Below are 19,821 nucleotides of genomic sequence, written 5' to 3' on the forward strand. Positions count from 1 at the left end.
GAAAAGTAAATGGTCAATGTCCATCAATGGGGTATATAAATCAAAATAGGTCAGAGACAACAAACTCTCAGTATATATTCTCCCCCGCACCTTTGTCTTTAGAAGACCAAAATCTAATTGGCGATGTGGGGAAATGGCCCATTCAAGAGAAGTGTTACAGATGGGCTAGCCCCTGACTGGGATTTTCCATGGAGCATGATGGGAAATTTGAAAGCAGGTAGAACCAGAAGCATTGCCATTTGGAGGGCTGATGTTATGTAATCCATGCCTGCACACTGTAGAAAACCTGTCTCCATCCTTAGTGACAGTCATCCTTGTTGGGAAGCTTTGGAAATTTGACAATCCACTCCTGCTCAGAATTCTTTTCTGCCATGCTGGGGATTAAACCAGGATCATGTGTGCCACCAGGTAAACTATCTACCACTGTGCTGTACACTTCAGCACTGAAATTTTAGAATGCTCAGATGAACTAGATTTAATTTTTTTAAAGCCCTCAACACCACCTGCTAGGACCACATGGCATTTTCATTGTTAATATGTGTTTATGAGGCTTTGATGTATCCATGTTTTGGCTGTCTTTGTCCCTGTTCAGGTCTCCTGTTCATTGTTTACAAAGGCATTTTCAAATCTCCCTTCTTGGGCCTCCCGATACTCATTATGTTCTCAGCAGATGGCCACAGAAGCCTTCTATCAAAGCTGAGCCTCCTTTCCAGCCCATCCTCTCCTCCTTCCCTTTCTTGTGGTCTAGGAGTGGTGTTTGCTGGAGAACCCCATGCTGCATTCTTAGGGTCTTTTCTCTATCATTTATGTTCAACTTTTCCAGCACTTTCAACTTCTCTCCTTTCTGTGGACTCCTCAACATAGTAACCACAGCAACCAAGTTTAATAATATATATGTGAAAAATCTTCTGAAATCTATAAAATATTCCTATATCATCTACCTAGAGTGAGTACAACACACAAATGTTCTTTCCCATAAACATACAATTTGTTGGACAATAAATAAGACTCCAAGGAATTATTTGAAAAAAATACTTCCTACATTGTGTTTCTGAGGATAATTACTCATATTTTGATAAATATTTCAGTTGTATAGGGTAGAGGTCAGTAAATTGCACCCATGACTGAAACCTGGTGACTGTTTATTATTGTAAATAAATCTTTATTGGAACACAAAGAAAGGGTTTTCACAGCTCTGAAAGTCCAGATCTGGACTGTATAGCAAATTTAGTCCATCCAACTCTTAGGTTTTGCCTGAGCTAAAGGAGTGTGAGTATCTGGGTACTGAGAGCTGTGTTTCTTTCTGGAAGAGCAGGACAATGTGATGAAGACAAATTTTCATAATCACCCATCAACACAATTACCACAGCACAGCCAAGTGGAACAACATCTATGTGAAAACCCCTGAAAATGTATACCTAGAACAAGCCATGAAGCCTTCAGCTCACAGCTCTCTGACGTGCCCTTCAATGAGACACATCTATCTTTTCATGCCTTTTCCTAGAAGAAGTGCATGCCCGCAAGTCACAATTTGGTCATTACAGACTTAGAATGCTGTAGTTAGGGAGCATGAGATCAAACAATATTTCAAGCTGTAAATTTAGAGAGACAGGGAGATAGTAAAGTGCTTGTAGTATCAGCAAGAGGACCTGAATGTCACCACCAGAGTTAAGGTGCAAAATCTGGCACTGTGGGAGACACTTGTAAGTTCAGTGCTGGAGAGGCAGACAGAGGTGAATTCCTGAAGCTCACTGGCCAGATAGCTCCAAAACAATGAGAGACCCTTTCTTAACAGCCAAGATAGATGGCTTTTCAGGAACAACTGAGTTTGACCTTTGTCTTCCACAACTCATGCACACATGTACACTCACACTTGGGCGCATGCGCACGCACGCACACACACACACACACACACACACACCTTAGAACATTGCTGTTTGGGGGTTTGGAAGTGTATCTGGGTTTGGCTGGAATCAGCTTGTGAGAAAAAGGCTCAAAAATAGTTTTTATTCCTAAATTTTACAGTAAGGTTGTCTGTAAATTACCCATGAAAAATAGTCAGCTGGATATCACCCTCAATGGTATGTCACACTGAAGTATCATCTCAGGAGCCATGAGGAGTCAAAGCTAGCATAACAGAAAAAAAGCAGACTGCCAGGGACCTGGGGATAATTGGGTTAAAAAGCTTGTTTCATGGAAAACCTGAAAGTAACTTTAGTAAACTGTTATTCCCACCTTCAATCCCAGGCAACCATTGGTCTGCTTTCTATTTCTACAGACTTGCCTTTACTCATTTATTGATGACATTTCACATAAATAGATTTACACGGTAGTGATCTTTTGCTTATTGTCTCCATTCTGCACAAAATTTTCAAATTATTATTATTGTTTTATGTGTATGAATGTTTTGCTGGTATGTATATATGTGCACTACAGTCTGTTGCCTGCAGAGGCTAAAAGAGGGCATTGGATCCCCTGGAACTAGAGTTATAGTTGGTTGTAAGCTGTCATATGTGTGCTGGAAATCAAACCTGGGTCCCCTAGAGGAGAAGCCAGTGCTCTTTACCACTGGGCCATCTCTCCAGATCCTGATTTTTGAGAGGAATCCACTTATTGGTACTTGTCCCCTTTTACTGTTGAATAGCATTCTACTACTCTTCTGGAAAGTTATTTAGGTAGTTCGTGTGTACAGTAAGGCTTGAGAACCATTGAACTGAACCACAGTATCATAAAGAACTCTCAAGACACCCAACTAGCTGTGGCCAGCCTCATTTCCTCAAAGTACTCCATTCTTTCCAATCTCCCTTCTTGTTAAACTTCTAGGCTAGTTGTTTCTAGCTCATCATTTTATGTCACACCTTTAACTATCAGCCTCCACTTTGCTTTGCCCAGTATTCTAAATCTACTGATACTAAAGGGGATGCCTAGGTCATCCCCTATCTTGACCTTTGGAGTATCAGTCTTGCAAATTACTTCCCTGTTCATGAATCTTGGACATTTTGACATCAATGTTTTCTGGGAATCCTTTAACTCCTCAAATGTATACATAAATATGTTATTTGCATTCATTCTCAGTTTTCTGATGATGAGTTACACTGACTGCCTTAGAACTTCACTATTGATGAGCACTGCTACCTTGAGTCCCAGGTGCAGATACTTCAAACCCCTGCCCTCTCCTTGGGTCTTTGGAGGCTGTGCTAGACTTTTATTCTGGAATATCCTCTAAAGATCATGCATTGATGCTTTCATCTTGTGGTGTTATGGGGAAGTGGTAACACTTTAAAAGATGGAGCCCAGTAGAAGGAGGTTGGGATTGGGAGTGTGTCCTTGAAGAGATTTGGAATCCTGGCCCTTCCTCTTCCTTTCCCTTTGCTTCCTAGTTATCATGAGGTACAGAGCTTTGGTCCATTACCCACTCCTTACCATGATGCTCAGTCTCACCACAGGCTTCAAAGCAGTGTTCCAGACACTGACTCAAGCCAGCAACACTTACCCAAAAATAAGCCTTTACTCATTCAAATAAACACTCTCAGGCATTTTGTCAGAGTGCTGGAAGGCTGATCAACAAAATCTGAAATCAAGGGATTGGCTAGACTGTGTTCTCACCTGGACTTTCTCTCTCTTCCCCTCCCCTCCCCTCCTCTCCCTTCCCCTCCCCTTCCCTCCCCTCCCCTTCTCTCTCTCTCTCTCTCTCTCTCTCTCTCTCTGTATGCAAGCACATGTCAGCATGTGTTTGCATGAAGGTGCACACTCATGTTGTACATTTGTGTGTGGAAGTCAGAGGTCATCCTCAAGTGTTGTTCTTTAGGCACCATTCGCTTCCCTGCTTTTTCTTTGAGATGCTGCCCCAGAGCTTTGCCAGCTGGTCAATGAAACTCAGAGATCTGGTTATATCTTCTTCCCCAGTGCTGGAATGGCAGGAATGTACCACCACATACAGCTTTTTGATATGGGTTCTGGGGTCAGAAGCCAGGCCCTCATGGATTCTGGGTGGGGTAAGTGTGATTCCAAGTCAGTCAGGTTGCTGCCAGAATTTATTTCCTGGCACCTATGTGTCAGTGGGCCTATGGTTCTTGGTAACAATGGTGAGGGGTGGCTTTCAGATTCTAGAGGGCTACCCATAGTTCCTTGCTATCTGGAATTTTTATATAATGATATATTGCTTTCAAATCCAACTCAAATATGTCAGTCTAATCTGTTCAGGCAGAGAATTATATGATGTGAAGCTGTTGTAGGTGTGTCTAGTCATATGATATACCTTATCACAGGAGTGAAGTTCACTGCTTCTTCCATACTCTACTGGTTAGAATGGAGAGTTACAAATGCTACCTGTTCTCACAAATATGTAGAAATTAAAATGTCAGTCTCACAATAAAAGAGAATATAACCTCAGTCATTTAAGCCTGGGAAGTATGGGGGGAAAGGGATGGAGACAGGATGGCTAATTGATACAAGGGTGCTGTTGGAATGGAGGAATAACTCTTATAGCTCTTTGGTATAACCTTGATTTACAACAATTAATTGGCTATTCAAAAATGTTGAATAGAAAGGATCCTCAAGCAAATAAATGATGAATTCCTGAACATCTGGGAATGCCAATCACCCATGTGTGATCATTACACATTGTATTCATGTACAGGAGTATCACAAGTATTCCCTAGGTATATACTATTGGTGTGTGTTAAACTGTATTAAACATAGAGCTAGGCCTGATGGTGCAGGTTTGTAATCCTATTACCTGCCTAGACTGCAGAGAGCTCAAGGCCAACCTGGACAAATTACTGAGGCCCTTTCCCAAAAGAAAAATTAAAAAGAGGGCAGGACTATTGCTTAGTGTAAAGCACTTGTCCAACATATGACAGGTTCTGAGCTCAGTCACCAATACTAAAAAGAGGATAATCACTTTAACCAGATATAGGTTCTGTCTTTCCTCAAAAGGAGGGAATTACATAAACACGACTCATTAAGTTATTTTAGGATTTATCTGCCACATTATTATAAGAAGTAGGAAGTGCACAGAAAGCCTTAAGAAATAACAGTGGGCACACTCAATCTTATGATAGTTTGACATTTTGCCTTGTTTGTATAAGCGATGAAACCTATCAGAAAGAGTTGCAGCTTTCATGTGTCTGTCTCTGTGTTATCTTCTACTTGTTTAAGGGACCAGCACTATAAAAGATTTAGAATTTAGCAATTCTGGTGATGTTACAGGCACAGAAACTTTGGATAAATGGAATCATATCACATATACTGTCAACTTCCAGCATTTATTATTTTGCATCTATTTTAGTTTGCTTTTCTGTTGCTGTAATTTGTAATAAAACACTATGACCCAGAGCAACCTGGTGGAGTAAAGGGTTTATTTGGCTTGTACTTCAAGGTAACAAGTTATTCACAGAGGAAAATCAGGGCAGGAACTCAAAGCAGGAACCTGGAGCAGAAACCATGGGGGAACAGTGCTTATGGACTCATTCCACTCTCTGGCTCATGATCATTTAACTTTCTTATATAACCATGGCTCTTCTGCCTAGGGATGGTGCTGTCCACAATGGGCCAGAACCTCCCACATCAGTCACCAATCAAGACAGTTTTTAACAGACACGGCCAGCGACAATCTGATCTTGGAAATCCCTGTTATGATTCCATTAGATGATTCTTAAGCTATGTCAACTTGACAGTTGAAGCTGACTAGGGCCAGATCTACCTTGGTGATATATGTGGTATTAGTTTATTTGCAGTGTGGCATAGTATTACACTTATTTACACATTATTTTGTGGCTAGACAAACAGATTGCCCCCTTTTATTTGGCTACCACAACAGTGATGCTGTGACCTTGGAACCCATCTCTTTGCATACACCTGTGAGACTTTCCCCCTAGAGTTTTCACCTGGATAAAAAAATCATATGGTTATAAAGCAATGCACTGATCCCCACCCATCCCCATTAGTGACTTTTACTGTGACAGAATCTCCGGAGAAGCATTTGGAGGAAAGAAGAATTCATGTTGGCTCATTGTTTCAAGAATTTCCATCCATCATGGCAAGAAGGCATGAGAAAACTCAGTTTACAGTTTCAGGAGCACATGGTAGAGGCTTCTACACCATGGTGGGCCAGGATGCTAATAGCAAGATAAAAACAAGGGTCTGAGTGTAATTCTCAAAGACTTGGGGTCCAAATAAAGTTTTCAGAACATGGGTAAGTACCGAACCAGTCATAAGTTTCATACACACATATACATATACACCCTCAGTGAATGCTCAGGGTGCCCAGCCTAAAAAGTAAAGCATTTTTCCATTTCTTCTTAGACACCCACATGGCTTTAGCTTCTTGACTTTAGCTTATTCTTCATGGATTTTGTTAGTAATGGTAAAATAAATGTCCTCTGAATTTATCATGCTCAAGACATGTGACAAAGAGAACTTGGGGTAAGAAATCAGGGATAGGAAGGATGTCACTGATAGATGTGAAACATGCAAAAAATGTTCTTAAAATATGATACATTCCAGAGCTGTGTACACAGATGTAGGCAAACACACAGAAGCAAGACATTAAACACTTTTGACAGTAAAATCAGTGGGACATTTTAATTGTAGCTTCTGCTGATCCCATAGGATGATGAGGCAGGGGCTATGTCTATATTGTGGATTATTAAGGCACTATTTGACTTCTTTTATAATTTATTTTTACAGTTTTATGAACCAGAAAGAAAACATATTCTTCCAAAGAAATGTTGCTCACCCCTACCGCAACAGAAGCTTGGATCTAATGATGTCTCCTTTCTCAAAACCCCTCCAATTCACTCTGTATTTACAGGCACAGCTCATTGAAAGTCAGTCCTAGTGAACAATATGCTGGGAAACCACTTGAATACCCACAGGTATGGTAGGCAATGTCTATTTAAGCTCTGCTGCTGTAGTCATTGTCCTTCCATTCCATCTGGATCCTCGTCAAACTTTTTACTTGTAAGAGATATACTCCCAAGTTATCACTGTAACTGAACATCCTTTCATTGTTGGAGAGCAACCTACTTCCTGAACTACTTTTAATCTTCAGATATTAGGTCATCAATGAAATTACCTTAATATTCTTTGAGGATTCATGTACACTTGTCCTTCCAAGGTCTATACCTGCATTAATACACATTATCATCCAATCACACATTTATGCATGCATCCCAACTATCCACATAACCATCCATCCACACATATATACATGTATCTACCCACATATTCACCTATCCATCCATGCACCCATCTATCCATACACATATCCACCCATGCACCTATCTATTCACGTACCCATCCACCCATGCATCCATTCACCCATGCAACCATTATTTGTCTGCTTATCCAGAACTGTTTAATGGCTATGCATAGTGAGTATTAGGCTAATGGATCTCCAGAAAATGATTTAAAATGCTTTTCAGTGGTATACACTTATTACAGGATCCAATGTTCATGTTTTCAGACAAATTCATAATTTAGCTAGAGGGAACTACTTCCCTGTTTTATAAATTATAAGTTTTATGTTTATAACAATGGTCATAGAAAAATGATATGTTTACAATTTTTTGAAAACTGAGATCATATTTAATTTTCATGTTAACATTTGGGATCAATTTTTAAGATACCTCCCACCAATGTACAACACATACACACACACACACACACACACACACACACACACACACACACACACACCATGTATTTTTTTAAAAACAAGATGCTATAACATCATCCTTTTTATTTGTTCTACTTAGAAATATAATACAGATTTCTGCCATGAACACATAAGGTTTATTTAATAATTTCTAAATGGCTGCATAATACTTTCATTTATGGAGGTACACACTACCTTGTTTAAGGCATTTTCTATTGATGGTCCCTCAGGCCAGTCCTCAAACAAGATTGTTACTAAATAATCTGAAATTGCAATAGTTATTGTTAGCCTCTTTTCAAAAAAGGGCCACAATCATTTAAGTGAGCACAAACAGTGCCCATGGAGACCCTCACTCACCATAGGTATGTGGGTTCCTGCAAACACAGAAAAGAATGCTTTTTATTGTGTGTGTTTTTGAAGTAGTGCTGTTTTTCACATGCTGATTGTCATCATTTTTTTCTGTACCAATATCTTAAACATCTGCCATTGCTTTATAATGAAATATTGACAATCCTCTTTTCCAGCTATTTGGAAACATACAGTATATTATTATTGACTACAGTACTCTGCTGTACAGTGTGCTGCCAGTTACAGTTATCTAGCTGTACCCACTTGACAGCTTCTGTCCATCTTCTCACTTCCCCAGCCTGCGTTAACCACTATCCTTTCTGTTGTGTGAGACAGACTTTTTCATGTTCCTTTTCTTAGCAAGACTGCACCTCAGCATCCTTCCTGCTGTGGATGGCTTATTTCATCTAATGCAATGCCCTTCAGGTTCATTCCTGTCACAAATGGTGGAATTCCATTTTTATGACTTGACAGTATTTCGTTTCTCTCTCTCTCTCTAGATTACACTTCCTTCATCCATTCAGCCATTGATGCATTGATGGCCACTTACTTGGTTTCATGTCTTGGCAATTGTGAACAATGCTGTAATCTTTAGAATAATGTTTTTATTACCTTTGAGCATTATATCCCATTCATGTCTATTTTATGAGTGATATTTTACAAATATCTTTTAGACATTTAAAGAGTTTTTCATTATCTTTCTGATTCATAACCACTTTTTGTATATTGAGGATATTAACTCTTATGACTTAAAAATATGTACATGGTCACCTGCACAAATAGATTGATGATGCTTTCCATCATGAGTTTAAATTCTACATGAATCTGTCTGTCTGTATTTCCACTCCTTTTCCTAGTTTTGGGTGTTATTTTAAGAAATATAACCAAACACAAGATTACAAAAATAACCTCTTCATTTTGGGGGCATTTCTGTTTATATCAAGTTGTCATGGATCTATGCTCTTTTTTGAGCATGTGCTAAACTTTTGCATGTGCATGGATCTCTCTTGAGTCAGTCCTCTCACATCTTAGATGGGAGGTGAGATGCTGAGGTATTATTTAAGAAGTTTATGGTGAGACCACAGTTACCTCTGGTGGCTGTGCTCACCTCTTCCTCATCACTGATCTTTCCAGTTCACTGATTCTGCTAGTTCATGTCATAAACTCCTTCTAATCTCTAGATGTGTACACTAAAACTCAACCCAGTGGTTTTCAGCTTGATACCAAAGCAAACTAGACAAATGAACAAACAAACACACAATCTTCTTAGGTTTTCTTGAAATTATCCCTCCTCTTGCACTTTGAGTTTGTGAGACAGAGTGTCATTATATAATCTAGGCTGGTATCTAACCCTCAATCCTATTGTCTCAACCCCCAAATTGTGGGGTTACACACACCACCTCACCCGGCTATAACAATGGGTTCAAAGTTAGTTCAGTTTCAGATGAAGTTTTGGTCGTAAACTTGATGATAGTCACATTACGGAGGCTTGAACTGTGATGTGTAGAGGCTACAGCTTTCTGCAGGACAGCAGTAAGTGAAATGCAACATCATGCTGGTAACAAAGAAGGGCTGAATGTTGTCAACAACCATTAACAAGTCTGCAAGAAATTCATGAAGTAAATTGTTCATCTATAACTCTCAAATTAGTTGGAGTTTTTATGTGTTCTGAGTACAATACATCTTTATGAACTTAGCCAGCTCACTGTTGAGTCATTCACCTTAACTGAAAAAAGTTAAAAAATAAAATTAAAAACACCATTGCTTTCCTACCCCATCATTGTTTCCTAAGTTGGGTAATTATCTGAATAGTCTCTGAAAAGCATTTTTAAACAATCAGAGAAAAGGTATTTAACGTCCACAATAAAAGTAAAATGTTAAATCCATTAGCGTGAGAAACATTGCTATTTTCATCAAGGGAATTATTAGTAGCTCAATCAGCAATGTCAACTGTATTGGGCTGTTAGGGAAAAAGCAAAAGTTTCTCATTTATAATCCTTAACAGAGATATTTCTCTCACCAAGATGAATTCCCCATGAATTAAGAGGGACTTGAAACATTCCAATGACAGAGCTTAAGCTTGAAAATTAGCAAAGAAGATGAAATTGAGACTAGCAAAAATCACCACAAAATCCATTAAATCATTCATAGGAAGATATGTGGCAAATAGCATAAATGGCATTACAGAGTGAACAACCATGGAGCAGTTGAAGTAGTGGGTGTACATTTCTAGGTCAAGACACATGAAAGATCTATGCCTTTGACATAGTGCTTTCCCATGGATTGAGATGCTCACATTGAGGGATGCATGGGAATCAGGATGGATCCATCCATTGTAGTGACAATTTGTTCTCTCTCTCTCTCTCTCTCTCTCTCTCTCTCTCTCTCTCTCTCTCTCTCATGTGTTAAGTTTACTGAAATCTACTGACCCAGATGTCATAAGAACACGAACTTCAGAATATATAAGAGTTACAAGCAGGCCATTGAGTATTTTTAGTAAAACACAGCAATTATTGAAAGACTGATGAATGATGGACCCAATAAACATGCAATTTGTAAAAGAGCCAACAAACAGCAATTACTGATCTTTCATGAATTCTTTTGAGCCTATTACTTGTTCAGGTACATCTCTGAGAGTTTTGGTATTTGAGAGAGGGGTGCTAGAAAATTAACTAGCTAAGTAAAACAGCAACAACCCCCCCCCAAACAAAACAAAACAAACAAAACAAAAAACCAAACCAAACCAAACCAAATCCCAACACTCTGGAAAATGTAATTAAATGTATCTAAATTAACCTGAAATTATCTCCCTTGATTACATTCTGTCTGCCTTCTCATCTCATTCCAGACAGGCAGAGTAAATAGCAATGGATTCGTTGGGCTTGGGGAAAGCATCAGTGCTTGGAGCATGTTTGGGGAGACACAAATTCTTTGAAGAATGACTGTATTATTTTCAGAAAAAGACACTGAAGGAACTAATCTGAGTTAGGGAAGGAAACATGAAATCTGAGAAATCCTTGAAAGTTTAGAGGACACCAAAATGGAGAGCAGCGAATACTCTTGTCCAGGGGAAGGAAGAAGCTACTAGATGTTGGGTTGAGAACATCTTGCTGAACAGGATTTTAAAAACCCTCTTACCCCTCTTGTCTTCCTATCTAGTGACACTGTGGCATTGTTTTTAGTAGGAAGTGAGAAGGAGAGGTCTTCTCTGAAAGAAAGTTTTAGGAGAAAAGTGGACATTGACCCTCCCCCCAACATCCATACCAATGCTACTATAGAGAGAAGAGGGATGAAAAGTGTGTTTCTTTTCAGCCCACTGAGCATGCAGTGATTCCCAAGAGAGGCAGGTCTTGAAGCACAAGAACCAAGGGAGTCATTTTGTTACCAGCAGTTTTCCTGCCAGCGTGGTCCCAGAGCTGTGCAGCCCCAAATAACACAGAGATTCTGTATTAGATATAAAGCTGTTGGCCTGTTACTAGCGTTTCTTATTAGCTAGCTCAGCCTTAAATATTAACCAATTTCTGTCAATCTAAGTGTTTCCACATTGTCTTATCTTACCGGAGAGAGGGTCTGGACCTCTTAAGTCCTTACATCTTGACTGTCCTTACTACATCTCCCAGAATCCTCCTTCTCTCCTAGTCCTGCCTATCTTGCTTTCCTATTTGCCAACAGTGCTTTATTCATTAACCAATAAGAGAAACATATTTACAGAATGACATCTTCTATCAGAGGTGGCTTATCCATCTTGAGAATATTTAGTTTTGGTGAGATAATCGCATCACTCTTGAGGAGATAAAAGCTTTACAGCAGGGTATGGCTACAGACAGAGCTTGTTTGTGAGGATGAAGTGATGCTCCATGAGAAGGAACCCATTCTGGAATCATTTTGCCCTTCAGGAGACCTGTCACTTCTGAGTCCTACTGGCTTTAGCTGGGGGTACACTCATTGAGTGTTTCTGCTCCATTGAGACAAGATATGATATTAGAACAAAACAAGACCCCTTTTGTCTGAGATGATAGTAGAAAATCAAAAGAGGTTTCAGGAGGATGCTCCCATTTAAGGCAGAGTGACTGCTCCAGGTAGGCTTGTCTCATTAGTGGGTCCTGGGAAGAATAACCTACCTGAATCTTTTTTCCTTCTGGCTGTAAACTCTCCCTTTACCATCTCCCCAGGAATGCTCATGTTGATAGGCTCACCAAATCAGGACAAAGACTGGTTCCTCTGCTGCCTCTCAGGTCCAGTTCCACTTTCCTTGTATGATTACCACCTTTCCTTGTGACTGTTTATCTGTGATGACCTCAGTCTTGGGAGAAGACCCTGCCTTTTTCTCTCATGGTTGTGGCCTGTCTCTTGTCATAGAACAGCATTGTACCCCAGATACATTTAGAGGCACATACACATGACATGTGGGAGTAATTTCCTGGTAGCCTCCTAGAAATCAGATATTTATAAATTAATTTATAAAAATGTGAAGCACTCATCTCCTAGGGGACATTTGTTTTCCATCTCCAGAGTCTTAGAGACACACTTGACATAGTGTGACATGGACAGGTGACCTGTATTAACACTCACCAATAGGGCCACTTATATTTATATCATCCCTGGAGCTCAGTGATAGTAACCTTAATGACACAGGCCAGTGGCCTTTATCCAATGGTGGTTACTTCACTCTGATGTTTAAATTTCTACTCTAGAGACAAGCAGTGGATGATAGCTGTTTGAAAGAGCTAGGCTGGAACTGGAGCTGCATCATGACATTAGAATAGAACATGCAATGATGGATGGCTTGCCTTCTTCCTTCCAAACACTTGATGATCTGTCTTTTTCAAGGACTGTCACTGGATGAGGGCAATGAATGATAAACTTTCTCTGCTCTGGAAGAGAAGGAGATACAAGACACAGTATAGCTAAACCCTTTATCTTGGAAGTGGCCTCATTAACTCAAAGTGGACACAAGTGCTGAGAGAAGTCTCTGCACATTCAGTATTCTTGTAAAGTATATAAATATGATGCATTTTAAATGCATCTGTTAAGATTTTCAACATCTTAAATATAATCCAACAATTCCAATTTGGAGTCAATAGTGTTGTTATTCCCATCTTATAAACAACAAAGCAGGAACTAAGGAGCCAAAAAGCCTTGATTGACATTCCTCATCTACATAGCAAAGAAGTCAGGACTTCAACCTGAATCTTCATGGCTCTTTCAGAGGCGTCTGATGCTTGCATGAGTTTCAAAGCTTCATGTGTTTGGTTTGGGTCCTATATTTGTTCACTCCTAAAAGTCCTATTTGGTGTTAGTTAAAGTCATTTAAAATTAATTTTGATTCCAGAGCTTTTAGGAAACCCTGTGAGAGCATGTAGATGTGAAGATGCCAGGATCAAGGATCTCTGTTCCCAAAGATAGAAGCATGTCTTTGGAGATATTTGATAGCAAAACCATGCTTTGAGGAGAGAAGATGGGGTTAGGGATATTTTCTTCTTTAAGAATCATTGCAGTATTGGGCACTTGGCTGTCTCTCTGGGTTGTGAAATTCCCGGACCCATATTTTGTTAAATTCTGTAGACTAGGAGTCATAAGTATAGGGCAATCAGGTTCTCTTTCTTTTGATTCTATATTAGCCTGTTGCAGGAACTACTTGTTCTACTCTCAGAGGCATTTAAAGTCAATTTATCTCCATCCTGCTCTTTCTTTCCACCTTCAGTGGAGAAGGAAGGCCACCCATCACTCCACATTCAATTCCAACACCATGAAATGTAATTCCCTGTGCCATTCTTGATTGAGCTGTACAATTTAGAGAAGGGATGCCATGTTTGTGTGTCTTCATTCTGTTTCTCAGGCTAGCTTGTCCACAAGAAGGAAGAATTCTTCACACACCCTATATCCATCCAGAACACTAACTATTATATGCTCCAAGCCTGGCTTCACAAAGATAGTCTCAAGTCTCATCTTTAACTGTCTTCACTTGGCATAAGTCTGAATGGCATAAAGTTTTCTTGGAATGATCATAACAACTGTTTTCTATGAAACCCCAGTCTATCTGGATGTTTACTCCAATATCTAAATTAGTTGGATGGGATTCCACTGACCATGGGTTCAACCAAGGGCCTCTAATACATCTTTCCTGAAAGGGCCTTCCTTGAACCCCTATGAATCCATCCTTGAATCTGTTTTGAAACTTGTTCTAGATCCAGAATGGGTGGTCAGCTGTGACCCACATTTCAGATTAATCTGTGAGATGTACACATATGGTGAAATCTCAGTCAAACATGGAGTATGAATTGGTGAGGGAACACATGGCAGACTCTTGGGGAGAGTCGTCATAGGTTCTCCTGGCTGGTAAAATGTCACTAAGTAGACAAGAGTGCCTCAGTCTTGGCTGGGTATTCGAATAACTTGGGCATAATCTTGAAGATTTTGATGCCTTGGGTTCTTTTAGAAGGTTTTTATTGATCACATGTGGATGTAGTATCTGGAAGTATGTTTGTATGTTTTTAACAGCACCAGGCTCATCTAAAGTGCAGCTGAGGCTTGGGGGTAACTAAAATAAAAACACCGTAAAGATTCCCTGTAACAGACTGGCATTTCCCAAAGGATGACTCTTCCAACATTGGAGGTGTACAAGTAGGCTAAGAAGCATGGACCTGGTTTTCTAACCCTGAACCATATTGTGAAAAAGTTCCCCTATTGCTTATTATCAGCCATGGCTAGATGAGGGGAATGTCTCAAGATGGTGACATCAGGCCTTTAACTCCCAACTTTTGTTTCTTAATTAGAGATTAGATACCTGGTTTAGACAACAGTAGATGCTGAGTGTTATTGGCAGCCTTTGTACATCTGTTTTAATGACCTCTGTCTATGCTGGATGATACAAACTTTCCTTTTATACCATGGATATTACATTTTACCTGAAGAAATCATATCCAGTGAAACAATGTAAGAGTTTTAAATAATGCCAATTTCTACAGTTCATTCTGGACTTGGGATTCTACAAATCTCCTCAAGGGTGAGAAACCATTGCTTTAAAGTGTGTCTGTGAAAGGCCACTGCCAGGCCACTTCAGGCTTAATGCATGGAAGAATCACATGGTAGGGATGCTGTTCGAATCTATATGTTTCACCACTTTTGTTTTGGGTCTGTGGTTATGGTTCTACATTTCTGAAAAGCTTGTGGGTGATATAGATGTTGCTGATGGGAGCAAAGTCCTAGTGGAGATTGATTATGTAAAAAACTACATTTTATATCTTTTAACAAAATAAATTATAATTGTATATGGGTAGACAGCTCAGTTTAAACAGCACTTGTACAAGCATGAATATAGAAGTTTAAATGTCAGGAGCCATGCAAGAAGCTAGGCATGCATTTGCAATTCCAATGTTAGGGATCTGGGGCCAGCAGCATCACTGAGGCTCACTAGCCAGTCAGCCTAGTAAAGTCAGTCCAGATCTAATGTGAGAGATACTGTCTCAAAAGACAAGGTGGACAACTTCTAAAAATGACAGGCACGATTGACCTCAGATCTTAATATATTCAGGTACACACCCTCTCTCTCTCTCTCTCTCTCTCTCTCTCTCTCTCTCTCTCTCTCTCTCTCTCTCTCTCTCTCTCTCTCTCTCTCTCTCTCTCTCTCTCTCTCACACACACACAATAATATTCCAGGTATTTTTATGGGGAGAGGGAGGACAATCTTCTATTTTCATACCTAGAATTTTCTCAGACACTTGATCTGTCATGGACATTTTCAGAACCTCGGACAGGGACACATTTGGTAGTCTTAAAGGAGAAAGGCCATCTGGTAAAATCTTTTGTGAAAGCCTTCATAAAACAATGCCATCAAAAGTATTACTACTATGTAGAGTCTTTATACAGTAACTGATGGAAGAAGAAACAGAGATCCAAAGCTAAACACTGGGCCGAACTCCTGGAGTCTAGTTGTAGAGAAGGAGGAGCAATGAGCAAAGGGGTCAAATCCACAAAAACAGCTGACCTGAGTAAATGGAAGCTCACTGACTCTAGACTGACAGCTAGGGAACCTGCTTAAGACCAAATTAGGCCTCCTGAATGTGGGGAGTCAGTTGGTGGGTTTGGGAAGTATATAGGGCCACTGGCAGTGAAAGCAGTATTTATCCTTAGTACATGAATTGGATTTTTTGAGCCCATTCCCTATGGAGGGATACTTTGCTCAGCATAGTTACAGGGGGGTAGGTTTCTGTCATGTCCCAAATGATGTGACAGACTTTCATGATTCCCCATGGGAGGCCTCACCCTCTCAGGGGATTGGATGGGGGATAGGATGGGAAGATGGTGGGGGAATGGGAGGATGGAAGGGACAGGGAACCTGGATTGGCATGTAAAATAAGATTATTTTAAGAATAAAAATATTATTGCTAAGCATAATTAAGGGAAAACGTAAAAGTTTATGCTTGTTTTTGTCTTCCTCATTTTTATTACTATCTTATTTGTAGTGCTGAGATTAGGCTCTGCCAGATTTCATCAAATATACAAATTGGGTCATGAAGAGGAACCTCAGGGTATTATGCCTGGATGATTTCTGGCTCCTCATTAATGGAATTTGAGGATGACTCTAGCCTAAATATCAAGTTTGGATGAGGAAAAGGCTAATGGGACCAAACTGCTAATTTAGGATCAGGAACGTGGGATGTCAATGACAACATGTCAAGGTGGCCTGCTGAAGGGGCTCTTAGAAGCAGGCAGGCCTGGACTTAAATACCAACTCATGAGTTACTCATTGTTATTTTGAGTAAATTTAATTTAATTTCCATGGGATTCAGTTTTTTCTTTTCACTTGAGAAATGGAAATGAGTGTGTTTCCCTTCAAGACTCATGAGACAAAGGTGAAATGACCACATAAATCCCTTGCTTAAGATGCCCAGTGGTTTCTCTTCAGGATCTTGACCAGGGCACAAAGCTCTGCATGATCTGACTCTTGCCACCTTGCCCTGCCTTATTTCATAACATCCCTTTGCTGGATCATGATGCATCAGCAGTTCTAGTCTTCTGGCCTCCCACTAGTGCTCAAGGTCATTTCCATTTCAAGGCCTTTCTCTTTTCTGGTCCATTTGCTCTAGTTCTTTTTTTTCTTTCTTTCTTTTTTAAATCTGAGTTTCAGTACTTTGGCCATCTTCTCAAACAGAGTTTTCTTGAATGAGTTATCTAATGTTGTTTCTGTCTGATATGGGATGCTTACTTCTGTTTGTCTCAGCACTCATCACTCTCTGCTTTAACTTGCTTTCTCCAGTTACATTTCTCTCCATGGAGAATACCTGCCATAAGAGGCTTATATGTCTTGTTCAATAACAAATTACTGGCTAGAATAGATTTTGACACATGGCTTATTTTAATAAGTACCAGTCCAATAAACAAATGACTAAAAGAATTCCCAGAGCCCAGTGGGTTATCAATGACTGACTGCATTCCATCCTTAGACATATTTAAGTTGATAGAATGGTCAATGGAAATTATGAGAATTGATGTGAGAAATTTATGATCATGAAAGTTTAAAGCAAGCTTTGAAAGGTATATGATGTATTTTGTGCTTTTTGGAAAACATGTAGAAAGATTACTGGAATTGTGCTTACTAACATGTGGGTTGAACAAGGGGGAAATTTCTTGTGTTTTAGATTTATTTTTGGATCATTTTGGATCAGTCTCAAAAAGCTACACTGTTCCTTGATGAACTCAGTGATATCAAAAATAAAACTCATAACTTGGTTGTTTATTCTGAAGTTGCTTACTGTTTCATCCTACTCTTGGCATATTCTTCACTTTACTATGAACTTCCTGTCCTTCCTCCCCCATGGATTTCTGTTTGAGCATTAGCAGTGGGAGGCACACATGTAGACATAAGTAGAAAAGAAAGGAGAGCCTTCCTCTCTGGCATCCTAAGTCTGACAATAGTATGGGAAAGCCCCTTTATGGAATGCCCCTTTTCCAACATGCCAGCTTTTATCCACTTACAATTTCACTCTTTCTTCCAATGTCACAGCAGGGTGGGGGGCTTCCCCATCATTTCCCAGGTGTTGCAACAGTGCTTACTGGTTCTTCAGTCTTGCTCAGGCCATTGTTAAGAGTCTCCTGACTAAAGTCTCTATGCTGAAACCTCTGAGTGTGATTTGGTTCTCTGTGGTGCAGATAAGCAGACTCTTGAGAGCTGCTTATTTGTGGAATTAATAAACATCCTCATGCAGGTTTCTTCTTATCCTTGTTGCAGTTTTAACTCAGTTCCTCTGGTTACATCTCACTTGGAAAGAAATACTGTGTCACTTTCATTCTGTAGGTAACAGAGCTCATGTACAGGGTAATACCCTGTGCAGAGAGTTCATGACAAGGTCTCCCTCTCCCTGTTGCCTTATTTGCTCTTTTTAAGTTGGGAAACTCTTTACCTTCCTTTTTGGGCATCACAGTAACACATTCTCCCAACAAATCCAGGATATTCATGGTGTCTATTTATCCCCATAGATTTAAATCTCTTATTTCCCTTGTTGTGTCTGGCAAGTATTTGGATTAATTGCACACCCTCCAATGAGGCTGAGCCATCATTTAGCAGAATGTATTAATAAAAGGATCATTATCTGACAGTTCAACCTCCATCAGCTCACTTTTATCCTACTTATCTGAGTTGGTGAGCAAAATTAATGAGGATGCTGTGGCATGGCAAACAGATCCAGTGACCCTTTCGGCAATTGCTCTGATGTTCTGTACCTTTCTTTGGCTTATATGTCACTTTCCATCCCTAAGCTGACGCAAAGATGGATTGTGATAATAGTTTGTGGGTGGCTGTCAGAACTGATGGTGGTTTGTGTGGGAAAATGCATAGAGAGTTTGAGAGCTGATACGATCAATTTAAAGAAAAGTTCCACTTTACAGGGAAATGTCAAGCTGTGTATTTTAATTATGATGCAGTTATAATATATCTCATGCTTGGGTGACCTGGGCTTAAAGAGCTGCAGAGCTAGTCAATATTCCCAACTCTAAAAAAAAAAAGGTCATGAAAATAAAGTGACCTTTCAGAGGATGACTCAGATGGTTCAGTGAGATACAGTGGAAAGGATAACATACTGAGTGACCTGGGCTTCATTCTGGAGGTATCCATTCACCTCTTTGGATTTATCATCTGTATCTGTAGAGTGTTTGTACAAGGGGAAGCTGTAAAATTCTGGTACCGATAGCACCCTAAAAGGTATTTACTGGGAAGGTGATCTACCTCCATTGTGAAGAGGAGATTGAGACTCAGAGTAGATTGTGAACATTACCCAAGGTCATGCAGCCCACAATGCTCCACTCCAAATGGTAGGTGTCTCACCATGAGAGCATCTACATGCTTTGCAGACAATTTGTAGCACTTTCCAGATAAGAACAATACTTCAAGTTCTAGTCTTGAAGGAGTTTCTGAAGGGCATATATCTGGTCCATAGTATGTCAGGGACATGAACTCACCATTGCCTGACATGGAAGTCCAAGCACTTTGCCTATGCTATTCTATTTATGATTACAGCCTTCATTGCCTCAAAGATTCACAGAGGGTGCAACTACATTAGAACCCAAATTTATAATCAGTAATGAGCAATTTAGGATTACTGGTAGCAGAACTCTGTGGTCTAACCTTTTGAAATCCATAGAACCAGCAAAGAAGCAGGTGGGATTTTGGTGGGTTTTGTTTATTTTTATTTTTTGGTTGTGAGCCTAGCCTTTAATGTCTGAGCCATCTTTATAGACTGTGCTTCTATTTTCATGCTGATATTTAACACAACATTTAAGTAAAATGTAAATGTAAAAATATTTTAAGACTTTCA

The sequence above is a fragment of the Phodopus roborovskii genome, unplaced genomic scaffold, assembly GCF_943737965.1.
Source record: "Phodopus roborovskii unplaced genomic scaffold, PHOROB, whole genome shotgun sequence".
NCBI classification, from domain to species: domain Eukaryota; kingdom Metazoa; phylum Chordata; class Mammalia; order Rodentia; family Cricetidae; genus Phodopus; species Phodopus roborovskii.